Raw genomic sequence first — 16208 nt, forward strand, 5'->3', positions numbered from 1 at the left:
TGTTTGATAGAACACAAACTCTCACTTCAACTTACCGGGTGTTGCATGGAGGATATATTCGTACACATCTCACAGGTCAGGGACAGGTTTCTAATAAGGAAAAGCCTCGATGTAAGTATCGTACATCTCTGGGAGTTCATCCATAGTTCAGGTGGTGTCAGACGAACATTGGATTGAAATATTATTCCTAGTCATAGGGCTTGGCGGTAAAGAATAATATTTTGGGAGCCTAGATTTGTATGTCCTGCGGAGTCCCCTTGGTAGCCTCATTTTAGTCTCTCGTCCTATTAAAGGAAGATCGGAAAATTTCACCATATCACAACGGTCATTGGGATATTTACAAGAATAGAATTTGTATGACAAATAGATATAATTTTATTGGGTTTTGGATTTCCAAAGATAACCCTAAGATGAAATTATTTTTGTTAAGATATACAAAATTCTTGTAAGTGTATTTATGATAAAATAATAAGTCTCGAAATTTTGATTTGGATTGTAAAATAAATATTTTACATAATCAAAATTAAAGTCAAGAATGGACTAAGGATCAAAATAATATTTGAGCCTTGAATTCTTGAAGTATTGGGCCAAGCATGCTTTGCATTGCAAAAACATGGACAGCCCAATGAGAAATAAAAGAGGCGTCAATTATAAGTAGTTGACAAGGTCTCCTTTATTGGTTTTCCTAATTCCCATTGGATTAGTAAAACTAAACCTAATAGGGACTCTATTATTTTTATATAAATACAACATGTGCTCCACGATTTACTCAATTCTTAGGCAGCACAATTGCGGCACAACAGTGTCCTATTAAATACAAAGAAAAACAAAGTATTGAGTTTAAAAAAAGTGATGGCCGTATAGTTGATTTTTGGTTCACCACCAATCGGTGATTCTTTGCTTTGCACGTTCGCAAGGAGATTAAGGGGAATACCAAGGAAACGACGTAGGCATTCCAAGTTGGTAGAGATCAAGCCCGTGGTTCGTGCATTCAAGAAAAGACGAAAGCTTAGGACCTCGATTTTGAGGAGGTTGGTTAATCCCTAACTTTCTTGATGCCATGTTGTGTGTGCTTGATCTTGTTTTAATAATTGTTAGGATATAAAACTAGAAGTATGCTAGGATTATTTACAAATATTAAAACTTGATCTTACGTGTTCGATTAACGTGTTAAAATAATATTTGAGATCAAATAAATTTTTAGAAGCATGTTAGGCAAAAACACGCTATGGCCGTAGGGCATCGTTTGTTAAATTTTGATTTATACCTATGCTAAGACGATCCTAGTTAGCTTCCGCTGCGTGTCTAAAATTAGTTTTAGCAACCAACAAATGGTATCGGAGCAAACTTAGTATGTATTAAGTCAAGATTAACACAAAGATTCATAAGAAAAATAATTGCGCTCTAGATTGGTGCCTAGGGTGTGCGATTGATTTTGTGAATTTTTGGATGCCACTAACACTTGTTTTGCAGCCTTGAGATACTGTACTAAGCTGGTATTAATTTATTTAATTTTATTGTTTTGGGTTGTAACCCATAGGCTCGCGTTTAGAGTCTATGGGATATTTTTTGTAAAGCTGTTTTTTTTCTTTCAGATTTGTAGTTTCCATGCTTTGTAAATTCATTAGAATCACTTGTAAGCCTTCCCCAAGGCATAGGATTTTTGTACTAGTACTTAGTGATGTTATGAATAGAAAAGCATGAATAAATCGCGAAGAAACACAGCTGAAAAATTGCAGCAGCCAAGACAAGTTGTGTGCGCGACAGATTTTCCAGATTTGTGCTTGGAGTGTTCCTAAGGGGTATTTCGGGTTGTACCTCAATTTTTTGGGTAACCAAAATATTTTTGGACTAGGGACACCCCTGGATAGCCTCTGGAAGTCACGAACGCAGGTTCGTGATGGAGTTCGACACAAAGAAAATTCCCGAAAGTGAAGCAGACTCACGGCCCACGGCTAGGGTTTCTCCCTAGTCTTCGAGTCACGATTGGAGATGGATATCTGCATGTTGGACATCATGAAGACCAGCTTAGATACAGTATCATATGTGTTTATTATGTTTGTTTATTTTGCTTTATTCAATTATGCTTTTACTTATGTGAATGGATGTATGATTAAATTGGCATATAGACAAGCCTTGGCACTGGGCTTATTAGGAATCACCTTTCGACATCTAATAAGCTACATGTAATTACATGATTAGATGAACTTTCGTGGCATAATTTAATAGATTAAAGATTTAGGTTAATCACCTAATTAACTATTGGGAATAATTATGAGTTTAATCACGTGGAATTACATAATTGGTTAACGATTAAAGGTTGATTCGAGCCACTAGGATCTAAGGTAATCTTCAACCAGAAAAACCCTAATAATAAATTATTGCGTGGGAGAGGGTTATATCTAATGACATGACCCACGGCTTCCCAAAGGTTAATCCTCACTAGGGTATATAAACTTACTCGTGTTGCATGCGCAACCCCCCTCTGGGATGGAGTTTATATGCCAGGTCTAGTGGGAGGATTTCAAGTGGAAATTTTGATTCTTATTTGTAGATGGGTACTTACTCGTGTTGCATGCGCAACCCCCCTCTGGGATGGAGTATCCATTAGTTGCAATAGTAGAATTGAAAGCTGATAACTTATGACACGCTTGTATGAAAGCTTACTCGTGTTGCACGCGCAACCCCCCTCTGGGATGGAGTTTTCACATGAGCAAGTTCCAGTAGGTTAAACCTTGGTTTACACTCAACCTACAAATGAGCCAAATAAATAGCGATCAAGAAATTCAAGAGGCCCAAAAGGCTAGACGCTTGAATTTATTTGACTGAGTTAGACTTGGGTCAACTAGGCAAGCAATTGTTGTTGGTTGATACGCTATTACATTTTATTTACTTAGTAAATGTTTGGGTTTTTATTACTTAGTAGATATGTAAAAAGATTAAATAATTGGAGCATTCATCTGATGCATTTTAAATGTTCTAAATTTCAGATGTCGTTTTCTCCACTTATTTCCATATTGAATGAAAACAAACTATCTGGACCGAATTATGTTGACTGGAAACGAAACTTGGACATAGTGCTCACCTCAGGTGGGTACAAGTATGTTCTGATCGAGGATTGTCCTGAGTTGGGCCCTGACCCAACAGATGAGGACAGATTGGCTCGGCAAAAATGGATCAATGCCAATGACATGGCCAAGTGCTATATCTTAGCGTCTTTATCGCCAGTCTTACAGAAACAACATGAGAGCATGCAGACAGCTGGAGACATGATCTTCAGTCTGCAGGAAATGTTCCAACAAACCACTCGTCCTGCAAGGCAGCAAGCGATAAAGAAGTTGATGAACGCCAAGCAGGCCGAGGGTACTCCCGTGAGAGAGCATATGCTCAAGGTCATGGAGTACCTCTATGAAGCCTTGGATCTTGGTGCTGAAATCGATGGACAAACGCAGGTGGATATGGTCTTGGAGACCTTGTCAAGCTCATTCTCCCAGTTCAAGTTGAACTTCAACATGAACAAGATGGAGATGTCTCTTCCAATGCTTATGAAGGAACTTCAATCCGCTGAGCAGATAATGGGAAAGGAGAAGCAAGTCCATTTTGTTAAAGTTTCTAATTCTGGGCCCAAAAAGCCTAAGAATAAGAAGAAGCAAGCCACTGCTGCCAAAGGCCCAAAGATAAAAAAAAAAGGGCAAGGTTGTGAAGGGGAAAGGCAAATGCTTTCATTGCAACTAGAAAGGGCACTGGAAAAGTGATTGCCCAAAGCTTCTAGCAAAGAAGCAGATTGAGGGTAATATTCTATTTATTGAGACTTGTTTAGTGGTTGATTCTACTGTATCCTAGATTGTAGACTCTGGAGCCACTAATCATGTTTGCAATTCATTGCAGGGGTTTTAGGAAACCAGGAAACTTAATAAAGGGGAAATCACTTTGAGAACTGCTTCAGGAGTCATAGTAGAAGCTACTAAAGTAGGAATAGTTAATTTATATTTTGGATGTAATAAGATTTTAACATTGAATGATTGCCTTTATGTTCCGGATATTAGACGAAATTTAATTTCAGTTTAAAGTTTAATGTCAGAAGGGTATCATTTATCTTTCCTTTCTAATGTTACAATTAGTAGATGCGAATAGACCAAGTTATGTTTGAAATTCCACATAAACGTGAAAAGCTCCTCTATGGAGAGAGTTGAGCAATTCCAAAGCATCATTGTGGACCGTTGTACTCTATTTAGTGCTCTTAGAAGTCTAACTTGCTAGTTGAGCCTTCGTGCCACGTTTCGTAAGGTAAAGATGCGAATAGACCGAGTTATGTTTGAAATTGCACAAAAACGTGAAAAGCTCCTCTATGGAGAGAGTTGAGCAATTCCAAAGCATCATTGTCGACCATTGTACTCTATTTAGTGCTCTTAAAAGTCTAACTTTCTAGTTGAGACTTTGTGCCATGTTTCGTAAGGTAAAGATACGAATAGACCAAGTTATGTCTCAAATTGCACAAAAACGTGACAAGCTCCTCCATGGAGAGAGTTGAGCAATTCCAAAGCATCAATGTGGACCGTTGTACTCTATTTAGTGCTCTTGAAAGTCTAACTTGCTAGTTGAGCCTTCGTGCCACGTTTCATAAGGTAAAGATGCGAATAGACCAAGTTATGTTTGAAATTGCACAAAAACGTGAAAAGCTCCACTATGGAGAGAGTTGAGCAATTCCAAAGCATAATATGGGCCGTTGTACTATATTTAGTGCTCTTAAAAGTCTAACTTGCTAGTTGAGCCTTCGTGCCACGTTTCGTAAGGTAAAGATGCGAATAGACCAAGTTATGTTTGAAATTGCACAAAAACGTGAAAAGCTCCACTATGGAGAGAGTTGAGCAATTCCAAAGCATCAATATGGGCCGTTGTACTATATTTGGTGCTCTTAAAAGTCTAACTTGCTAGTTGAGCCTTCGTGCCACGTTTCGTAAGGTAAAGATACGAATAGACCAAGTTATGTTTGAAATTGCACAAAAACGTGAAAAGCTCCTCTATGGATAGAGTTGAGCAATTCCAAAGCATCATTGTGGACCGCTGTACTCTATTTAGTGCTCTTAAAAGTCTAACTTGCTAGTTGAGCCTTCGTGCCACGTTTCGTAAGGTAAAGATGCGAATAGACCAAGTTATGTTTGAAATTGCACAAAAACGTGAAAAGCTCCTCTATGGAGAGAGTTGAGCTATTCCACAGCATCAATGTGGACCGTTGTACTCTATTTAGTGTTCTTAGAAGTCCCACTTGCTAGTTTAGCCTTCGTGCAACGTTTCGCAGGTAAAAGATGCGAATAGACCAAGTTATGTTTGAAATTGCACATAAACGTGAAAAGCTCCTCTATGGAGAGAGTTAAGCAATTCCAAAGCATCATTGTGGACCGTTGTACTCTATCTAGTGCTCTTAGAAGTCTAACTTGCTAGTTGAGCCTTCGTGCCACGTTTCGTAAGGTAAAGATGCGAATAGACCAAGTTATGTTTGAAATTGCACAAAAACGTGAAAAGCTCCTCTATGGAGAGAGTTGAGCAATTCCAAAGCATCATAGTCGACCGTTGTACTCTATTTAGTGCTCTTAAAAGTCTAACTTTCTAGTTGAGACTTTGTGCCATGTTTCGTAAGGTAAAGATACGAATAGACCAAGTTATGTCTCAAATTGCACAAAAACGTGACAAGCTCCTCCATGGAGAGAGTTGAGCAATTCCAAAGCATCAATGTCGACCATTGTACTCTATTTAGTGCTCTTGAAAGTCTAACTTGCTAGTTGAGCCTTCGTGCCACGTTTCATAAGGTAAGGATGCGAATAGACCAAGTTATGTTTGAAATTGCACAAAAACGTGAAAAGCTCCACTATGGACAGAGTTGAGCAATTCCAAAGCATCAATATGGGCCGTTGTACTATATCTAGTGCTCTTAAAAATCTAACTTGCTAGTTGAGCCTTCGTGCCACGTTTCGTAAGGTAAAGATGCGAATAGACCAAGTTATGTTTGAAATTGCACAAAAACGTGAAAAGCTCCTCTATGGAGAGAGTTCAGCAATTCCAAAGCATCATTGTGGACCGCTGTACTCTATTTAGTGCTCTTGAAAGTCTAACTTGCTAGTTGAGCCTTCGTACCACGTTTCATAAGGTAAAGATGCGAATAGACCAAGTTATGTTTGAAATTGCACAAAAACGTGAAAAGCTCCACTATGGAGAGAGTTGAGCAATTCCAAAGCATCAATATGGGCCGTTGTACTATATTTAGTGCTCTTAAAAGTCTAACTTGCTAGTTGAGCCTTCGTGCCACGTTTTGTAAGGTAAAGATGCGAATAGACCAAGTTATGTTTGAAATTACACATAAACGTGACAAGCTCCTCCATGGAGAGAGTTGAGCAATTCCAAAGCATCAATTTGGGCTGTTGTACTATATTTAGTGCTATTAAAAGTCTAACTTGCTAGTTGAGACTTCGTGCCACGTTTCGTAAGGTAAAGATGCGAATAGACCAAGTTATGTTTGAAATTACACAAAAACGTGACAAGCTCCTCTATGTAGAGAGTTGAGCAATTCCAAAGCATCAATGTGGACCGTTGTACTCTATTTAGTGCTCTTGAAAGTCTAACTTGCTAGTTGAGCCTTCGTGCCACGTTTCATAAGGTAAAGATGCGAATAGACCAAGTTATGTTTGAAATTGCACAAAAACGTGAAAAGCTCCACTATGGAGAGAGTTGAGCAATTCCAAAGCATAAATATGTTAGTGCTCTTAAAAGTCTAACTTGCTAGTTGAGCCTTCGTGCCACGTTTCGTAAGGTAAAGATGCGAATAGACCAAGTTATGTTTGAAATTGCACAAAAATGTGAAAAGCTCCTCTATGGAGAGAGTTGAGCAATTCGACAGCATCAATGTGGACCGTTGTACTTTATTTAGTGTTCTTAGAACTCTAACTTTCTAGTTTAGCCTTCGTGCAACGTTTCGCAGGTAAAAGATGCGAATAGACCAAGTTATGTTTGAAATTACACATAAACGTGAAAAGCTCCACTATGGAGAGAGTTGAGCAATTCCAAAGCATCAATGTGGGCCGTTGTACTATATTTAGTGCTATTAAAAGTCTAACTTGCTAGTTGAGCCTTCGTGCCACGTTTCGTAAGGTAAAGATGCGAATAGACCAAGTTATGTTTGAAATTGCACAAAAAGGTGAAAAGCTCCTCTATGGAGAGAGTTGAGCAATTCCAAAGCATCAATGTGGACCGTTGTACTCTATTTAGTGCTCTTCAAAGTCTAACTTACTAGTTGAGCCTTCGTGCCACGTTTCATAAGGTAAAGATGCGAATAGACCAAGTTATGTTTGAAATTGCACAAAAACGTGAAAAGCTCCTCTATAGAGAGAGTTGAGCTATTCCACAGCATCAATGTGGACCGTTGTACTCTATTTAGTGTTCTTAGAAGTCTCACTTGCTAGTTTAGCCTTCGTGCAACGTTTCGCAGGTAAAAGATGCGAATAGACCAAGTTATGTTTGAAATTGCACATAAACGTGAAAAGCTCCTCTATGGAGAGAGTTCAGCAATTCCAAAGCATCATTGTGGACCGCTGTACTCTATTTAGTGCTCTTGAAAGTCTAACTTGCTAGTTGAGCCTTCGTACCACGTTTCATAAGGTAAAGATGCGAATAGACCAAGTTATGTTTGAAATTGCACAAAAACGTGAAAAGCTCCACTATGGAGAGAGTTGAGCAATTCCAAAGCATCAATATGGGCCGTTGTACTATATTTAGTGCTCTTAAAAGTCTAACTTGCTAGTTGAGCCTTCGTGCCACGTTTCGTAAGGTAAAGATGCCAATAGAACAAGTTATGTTTGAAATTGCACAAAAACGTGAAAAGCTCCTCTATGGAGAGAGCTGAGCAATTCCAAAGCATCATTGTGGACCGTTGTACTCTATTTAGTGCTCTTAAAAGTCTAACTTGCTAGTTGAGCCTTCGTGCCACGTTTCGTAAGGTAAAGATGCGAATAGACCAAGTTATGTTTGAAATTACACAAAAACGTGACAAGCTCCTCTATGTAGAGAGTTGAGCAATTCCAAAGCATCAATATGGGCCGTTGTACTATATTTAGTGCTCTTAAAAGTCTAACTTGCTAGTTGAGCCTTCGTGCCACGTTTCGTAAGGTAAAGATGCCAATAGAACAAGTTATGTTTGAAATTGCACAAAAACGTGAAAAGCTCCTCTATGGAGAGAGCTGAGCAATTCCAAAGCATCATTGTGGACCGTTGTACTCTATTTAGTGCTCTTAAAAGTCTAACTTGCTAGTTGAGCCTTCGTGCCACGTTTCGTAAGGTAAAGATGCGAATAGGCCAAGTTATGTTTGAAATTGCACAAAAACGTGAAAAGCTCATCCATGGAGAGAGTTGAGCTATTCCACAGCATCAATGTGGACCGTTGTACTCTATTTAGTGTTCTTAGAAGTCTAATTTTCTAGTTTAGCGTTCGTGCAACGTTTCGAAGGTAAAAGATGCGAATAGACCAAGTTATGTTTGAAATTGCACATAAACGTGAAAAGCTCCACAATGGAGAGAGTTGAGCAATTCCAAAGCTTCAATGTGGGCCGTTGTACAATATTTAATGCTCTTAAAAGTCTAACTTGCTAGTTGAGCATTCGTGCCACGTTTCGTAAGGTAAAGATGCGAATAGACCAAGTTATGTTTGAAATTACACAAAAACGTGACAAGCTCCTCCATGGAGAGAGTTGAGCAATTCCAAAGCATCAATGTGGACCGTTGTACTCTATTTAGTGCTCTTGAAAGTCTAACTTGCTAGTTGAGCTTTCGTGCCACGTTTCATAAGGTAAAGATGCGAATAGACCAAGTTATGCTTGAAATTGCACAAAAACGTGAAAAGCTCCACTATGGAGAGTGTTGAGCAAATCCAAAGCATCAATATGGGCCGTTGTACTATATTTAGTGGTCTTAAAAGTCTAACTTGCTAGTTGAGCATTCGTGCCACGTTTCGTAAGGTAAAGATGCGAATAGACCAAGTTATGTTTGAAATTGCACAAAAACGTGAAAAGCTCCTCTATGGTGAGAGTTGAGCACTTCGACAGCATCAATGTGGACCGTTGTACTCTATTTAGTGTTCTTAGAAGTCTAACTTTCTAGTTTATCCTTCGTGCAACGTTTCGCAGGTAAAACATGCGAATAGACCAAGTTATGTTTCAAATTACACATGAACGTGAAAAGCTCCACTATGGAGAGAGTTGAGCAATTCCAAAGCATCAATTTGGGCCGTTGTACTATATTTAGTGCTATTAAAAGTCTAACTTGCTAGTTGAGACTTCGTGCCACGTTTCGTAAGGTAAAGATGCGAATAGACCAAGTTATGTTTGAAATTACACAAAAACGTGACAAGCTCCTCTATGTAGAGAGTTGAGCAATTCCAAAGCATCAATGTGGACCGTTGTACTCTATTTAGTGCTCTTGAAAGTCTAACTTGCTAGTTGAGCCTTCGTGCCACGTTTCATAAGGTAAAGATGCGAATAGACCAAGTTATGTTTGAAATTGCACAAAAACGTGAAAAGCTCCACTATGGAGAGAGTTGAGCAATTCCAAAGCATAAATATGTTAGTGCTCTTAAAAGTCTAACTTGCTAGTTGAGCCTTCGTGCCACGTTTCGTAAGGTAAAGATGCGAATAGACCAAGTTATGTTTGAAATTGCACAAAAATGTGAAAAGCTCCTCTATGGAGAGAGTTGAGCAATTCGACAGCATCAATGTGGACCGTTGTACTTTATTTAGTGTTCTTAGAACTCTAACTTTCTAGTTTAGCCTTCGTGCAACGTTTCGCAGGTAAAAGATGCGAATAGACCAAGTTATGTTTGAAATTACACATAAACGTGAAAAGCTCCACTATGGAGAGAGTTGAGCAATTCCAAAGCATCAATATGGGCCGTTGTACTATATTTAGTGCTATTAAAAGTCTAACTTGCTAGTTGAGCCTTCGTGCCACGTTTCGTAAGGTAAAGATGCGAATAGACCAAGTTATGTTTGAAATTGCACAAAAAGGTGAAAAGCTCCTCTATGGAGAGAGTTGAGCAATTCCAAAGCATCAATGTGGACCGTTGTACTCTATTTAGTGCTCTTCAAAGTCTAACTTACTAGTTGAGCCTTCGTGCCACGTTTCATAAGGTAAAGATGCGAATAGACCAAGTTATGTTTGAAATTGCACAAAAACGTGAAAAGCTCCTCTATAGAGAGAGTTGAGCTATTCCACAGCATCAATGTGGACCGTTGTACTCTATTTAGTGTTCTTAGAAGTCTCACTTGCTAGTTTAGCCTTCGTGCAACGTTTCGCAGGTAAAAGATGCGAATAGACCAAGTTATGTTTGAAATTGCACATAAACGTGAAAAGCTCCTCTATGGAGAGAGTTCAGCAATTCCAAAGCATCATTGTGGACCGCTGTACTCTATTTAGTGCTCTTGAAAGTCTAACTTGCTAGTTGAGCCTTCGTACCACGTTTCATAAGGTAAAGATGCGAATAGACCAAGTTATGTTTGAAATTGCACAAAAACGTGAAAAGCTCCACTATGGAGAGAGTTGAGCAATTCCAAAGCATCAATATGGGCCGTTGTACTATATTTAGTGCTCTTAAAAGTCTAACTTGCTAGTTGAGCCTTCGTGCCACGTTTCGTAAGGTAAAGATGCCAATAGAACAAGTTATGTTTGAAATTGCACAAAAACGTGAAAAGCTCCTCTATGGAGAGAGCTGAGCAATTCCAAAGCATCATTGTGGACCGTTGTACTCTATTTAGTGCTCTTAAAAGTCTAACTTGCTAGTTGAGCCTTCGTGCCACGTTTCGTAAGGTAAAGATGCGAATAGACCAAGTTATGTTTGAAATTACACAAAAACGTGACAAGCTCCTCTATGTAGAGAGTTGAGCAATTCCAAAGCATCAATATGGGCCGTTGTACTATATTTAGTGCTCTTAAAAGTCTAACTTGCTAGTTGAGCCTTCGTGCCACGTTTCGTAAGGTAAAGATGCCAATAGAACAAGTTATGTTTGAAATTGCACAAAAACGTGAAAAGCTCCTCTATGGAGAGAGCTGAGCAATTCCAAAGCATCATTGTGGACCGTTGTACTCTATTTAGTGCTCTTAAAAGTCTAACTTGCTAGTTGAGCCTTCGTGCCACGTTTCGTAAGGTAAAGATGCGAATAGGCCAAGTTATGTTTGAAATTGCACAAAAACGTGAAAAGCTCATCCATGGAGAGAGTTGAGCTATTCCACAACATCAATGTGGACCGTTGTACTCTATTTAGTGTTCTTAGAAGTCTAATTTTCTAGTTTAGCGTTCGTGCAACGTTTCGAAGGTAAAAGATGCGAATAGACCAAGTTATGTTTGAAATTGCACATAAACGTGAAAAGCTCCACAATGGAGAGAGTTGAGCAATTCCAAAGCTTCAATGTGGGCCGTTGTACAATATTTAATGCTCTTAAAAGTCTAACTTGCTAGTTGAGCATTCGTGCCACGTTTCGTAAGGTAAAGATGCGAATAGACCAAGTTATGTTTGAAATTACACAAAAACGTGACAAGCTCCTCCATGGAGAGAGTTGAGCAATTCCAAAGCATCAATGTGGACCGTTGTACTCTATTTAGTGCTCTTGAAAGTCTAACTTGCTAGTTGAGCTTTCGTGCCACGTTTCATAAGGTAAAGATGCGAATAGACCAAGTTATGCTTGAAATTGCACAAAAACGTGAAAAGCTCCACTATGGAGAGTGTTGAGCAAATCCAAAGCATCAATATGGGCCGTTGTACTATATTTAGTGGTCTTAAAAGTCTAACTTGCTAGTTGAGCATTCGTGCCACGTTTCGTAAGGTAAAGATGCGAATAGACCAAGTTATGTTTGAAATTGCACAAAAACGTGAAAAGCTCCTCTATGGTGAGAGTTGAGCACTTCGACAGCATCAATGTGGACCGTTGTACTCTATTTAGTGTTCTTAGAAGTCTAACTTTCTAGTTTATCCTTCGTGCAACGTTTCGCAGGTAAAACATGCGAATAGACCAAGTTATGTTTCAAATTACACATGAACGTGAAAAGCTCCACTATGGAGAGAGTTGAGCAATTCCAAAGCATCAATTTGGGCCGTTGTACTATATTTAGTGCTATTAAAAGTCTAACTTGCTAGTTGAGACTTCGTGCCACGTTTCGTAAGGTAAAGATGCGAATAGACCAAGTTATGTTTGAAATTACACAAAAACGTGACAAGCTCCTCTATGTAGAGAGTTGAGCAATTCCAAAGCATCAATGTGGACCGTTGTACTCTATTTAGTGCTCTTGAAAGTCTAACTTGCTAGTTGAGCCTTCGTGCCACGTTTCATAAGGTAAAGATGCGAATAGACCAAGTTATGTTTGAAATTGCACAAAAACGTGAAAAGCTCCACTATGGAGAGAGTTGAGCAATTCCAAAGCATAAATATGTTAGTGCTCTTAAAAGTCTAACTTGCTAGTTGAGCCTTCGTGCCACGTTTCGTAAGGTAAAGATGCGAATAGACCAAGTTATGTTTGAAATTGCACAAAAACGTGAAAAGCTCCTCTATGGAGAGAGTTGAGCAATTCGACAGCATCAATGTGGACCGTTGTACTTTATTTAGTGTTCTAAGAACTCTAACTTTCTAGTTTAGCCTTCGTGCAACGTTTCGCAGGTAAAAGATGCGAATAGACCTAGTTATGTTTGAAATTACACATAAACGTGAAAAGCTCCACTATGGAGAGAGTTGAGCAATTCCAAAGCATCAATGTGGGCCGTTGTACTATATTTAGTGCTATTAAAAGTCTAACTTGCTAGTTGAGCCTTCGTGCCACGTTTCGTAAGGTAAAGATGCGAATAGACCAAGTTATGTTTGAAATTGCACAAAAAGGTGAAAAGCTCCTCTATGGAGAGAGTTGAGCAATTCCAAAGCATCAATGTGGACCGTTGTACTCCATTTAGTGCTCTTCAAAGTCTAACTTACTAGTTGAGCCTTCGTGCCACGTTTCATAAGGTAAAGATGCGAATAGACCAAGTTATGTTTGAAATTGCACAAAAACGTGAAAAGCTCCTCTATAGAGAGATTTGAGCTATTCCACAGCATCAATGTGGACCGTTGTACTCTATTTAGTGTTCTTAGAAGTCTCACTTGCTAGTTTAGCCTTCGTGCAACGTTTCGCAGGTAAAAGATGCGAATAGACCAAGTTATGTTTGAAATTGCACATAAACATGAAAAGCTCCTCTATGGAGAGAGTTGAGCAATTCCAAAGCATCATTGTGGACAGTTGTACTCTATTTAGTGCTCTTAAAAGTCTAACTTGCTAGTTGAGCCTTCGTGCCACGTTTCGTAAGGTAAACATGCGAATAGACCAAGTTATGTTTGAAATTGCACAAAAACGTGAAAAGCTCCTCTATGGAGAGAGTTGAGCAATTCCAAAGCATCATTGTGGACCGTTGTACTCTATTTAGTGCTCTTAAAATTCTACCTTGCTAGTTGAGCCTTCGTGCCACGTTTCGTAAGCTAAAGATACGAATAGACCAAGTTATGTCTCAAATTGCACAAAAACGTGACAAGCTCCTCTGTGGAGAGAGTTGAGCAATTCCAAAGCATCAATGTGGACCGTTGTACTCTATTTAGTGCTCTTGAAAGTCTAACTTGCTAGTTGAGCCTTCGTGCCACGTTTCATAAGGTAAAGATGCGAATAGACCAAGTTATGTTTGAAATTGCACAAAAACGTGAAAAGCTCCTCTATGGAGAGAGTTGAGCAATTCCACAGCATCAATGTGGACCGTTGTACTGTATTTAGTGTTCTTAGAAGTCTAACTTGCTAGTTTAGTCTTCATGCAACGTTTCGCAGGTAAAAGATGTGAATAGACCAAGTTATGTTTGAAATTGCACATAAACGTGAATAGATCCACTATGGCGAGAGTTGAGCAATTCCAAAGCATCAATGTGGGCCGTTGTGCTATATTTAGTGCTCTTAAAAGTCTAACATGCTAGTTGAGCCTTCGTGCCACCTTTCGTAAGGTAAAGATGCGAATAGACCAAGTTATGTTTGAAATTGCACAAAAACATGAAAAGCTCCTCCATGGAGAGAGTTGAGAAATTCCAAAGCATCATTGTGGACCGTTGTACTCTATTTAGTGCTCTTAAAAGTCTAACTTGCTAGTTGAGACTTCGTGCCATGTTTCGTAAGGTAAAGATACGAATTGACCAAGTTTTGTCTCAAATTGCACAAAAACGTGACAAGCTCCTCTATGGAGAGAGTTGAGCAATTCCAAAACATCAATGTGGACCGTTGTACTCTATTTAGTGCTCTTGAAAGTCTAACTTGCTAGTTGAGCCTTCGTGCCACGTTTCATAAGGTAAAGATGCGAATAGACCAAGTTATGTTTGAAATTGCACAAAAACGTGAAAAGCTCCTCTATGGAGAGAGTTGAGCAAATCCACAGCATCAATGTGGACCGTTGTACTCTATTTAGTGTTCTTAGAAGTCTCACTTGCTAGTTTAGCCTTTGTGCAACGTTTCGCAGGTAAAAGATGCGAATAGACCAAGTTATGTTTGAAATTGCACATAAACGTGAAAAGCTCCTCTATGGAGAGAGTTGAGCAATTCCAAAGCATCATTGTGGACCGTTGTACTCTATTTAGTGCTCTTAAAAGTCTAACTTGCTAGTTGAGCCTTCGTGCCACGTTTCGTAAGGTAAAGATGCGAATAGACCAAGTTATGTTTGAAATTGCACAAAAACGTGACAAGCTCCTCTATGGAGAGAGTTGAGCAATTCCAAAGCATCAATGTGGACCGTTGTACTCTATTTAGTGCTCTTGAAAGCCTAACTTGCTAGTTGAGCCTTCGTGCCACGTTTCATAAGGTAAAGATGCAAATAGACCAAGTTATGTTTGAAATTGCACAAAAACGTGAAAAGCTCCACTATGGAGAGAGTTGACCAATTCCAAAGCATCAATATGGGCCGTTGTACTATATTTAGTGCTCTTAAAAGTCTAACTTGCTAGTTGAGCCTTCGTGCCACGTTTCGTAAGGTAAAGATTCGAATAGACCAAGTTATGTTTGAAATTGCACATAAACGTGAAAAGCTCCTCTATGGAGAGAGTTGAGCAATTCCAAAGCATCATTGTGGGCCGCTGTACTCTATTTAGTGCTCTTAAAAGTCTAACTTGCTAGTTGAGCCTTCGTGCCACGTTTCGTAAGGTAAAGATGCGAATAGACCAAGTTATGTTTGAAATTGCACAAAAACGTGAAAAGCTACTCTATGGAGAGAGTTGAGCTATTCCACAGCATCAATGTGGACCGTTGTACTCTATTTAGTGCTCTTAAAAGTCTAACTTGCTATTTGAGCCTTCGTGCCACGTTTCGTAAGGTAAAGATGCGAATAGACCAAGTTATGTTTGAAATTGCACAAAAACGTGAAAACTCCTCTATGGAGAGAGTTGAGCTATTCCATAGCATCAATGTGGACCGTTCTACTCTATTTAGTGCTCCTAAAAGTCTAACTTGCTAGTTGAGACTTCGTGCCATGTTTCGTACGGTAAAGATACGAATAGACCAAGTTATGTCTCAAATTGCACAAAAACGTGACAAGCTCCTCTGTGGAGAGAGTTGAGCAATTCCAAAGCATCAATGTGGACCGTTGTACTCTATTTAGTGCTCTTGAAAGTCTAACTTGCTAGTTGAGCCTTCGTGCCACGTTTCATAAGGTAAAGATGCGAATAGACTAAGTTATGTTTGAAATTGCACAAAAAAGTGAAAAGCTCCACTATGGAGAGAGTTGAGCAATTCTAAAGCATCAATATGGGCCGTTGTACTATATTTAGTGCTCTTAAAAGTCTAACTTGCTAGTTGAGCCTTCGTGCCACATTTCGTAAGGTAAAGATGCGAATAGACCAAGTTATGTTTGAAATTGCACAAAAACGTGAAGAGCTCCTCTATGGAGAGAGTTGAGCAATTCCAAAGCTTCATTGTCGACCGTTGTACTCTATTAAGTGCTCTTAAAAGTCTAACTTTCTAGTTGAGCCTTCGTGCCACGTTTCGTAAGGTAAAGATACGAATAGACCAAGTTATGTCTCAAATTGCACAAAAACGTGAAAAGCTCCTCTATGGAGAGAGTTGAGCAAGTCTAAAGCATCAATGTGGACCGTTGTAATCTATTTAGTGCTCTTAAAAGTCTAACTTGCTA

Source organism: Tripterygium wilfordii, unplaced genomic scaffold (genome assembly GCF_013401445.1).
Source record: "Tripterygium wilfordii isolate XIE 37 unplaced genomic scaffold, ASM1340144v1 ctg164, whole genome shotgun sequence".
Lineage (NCBI taxonomy): Eukaryota > Viridiplantae > Streptophyta > Magnoliopsida > Celastrales > Celastraceae > Tripterygium > Tripterygium wilfordii.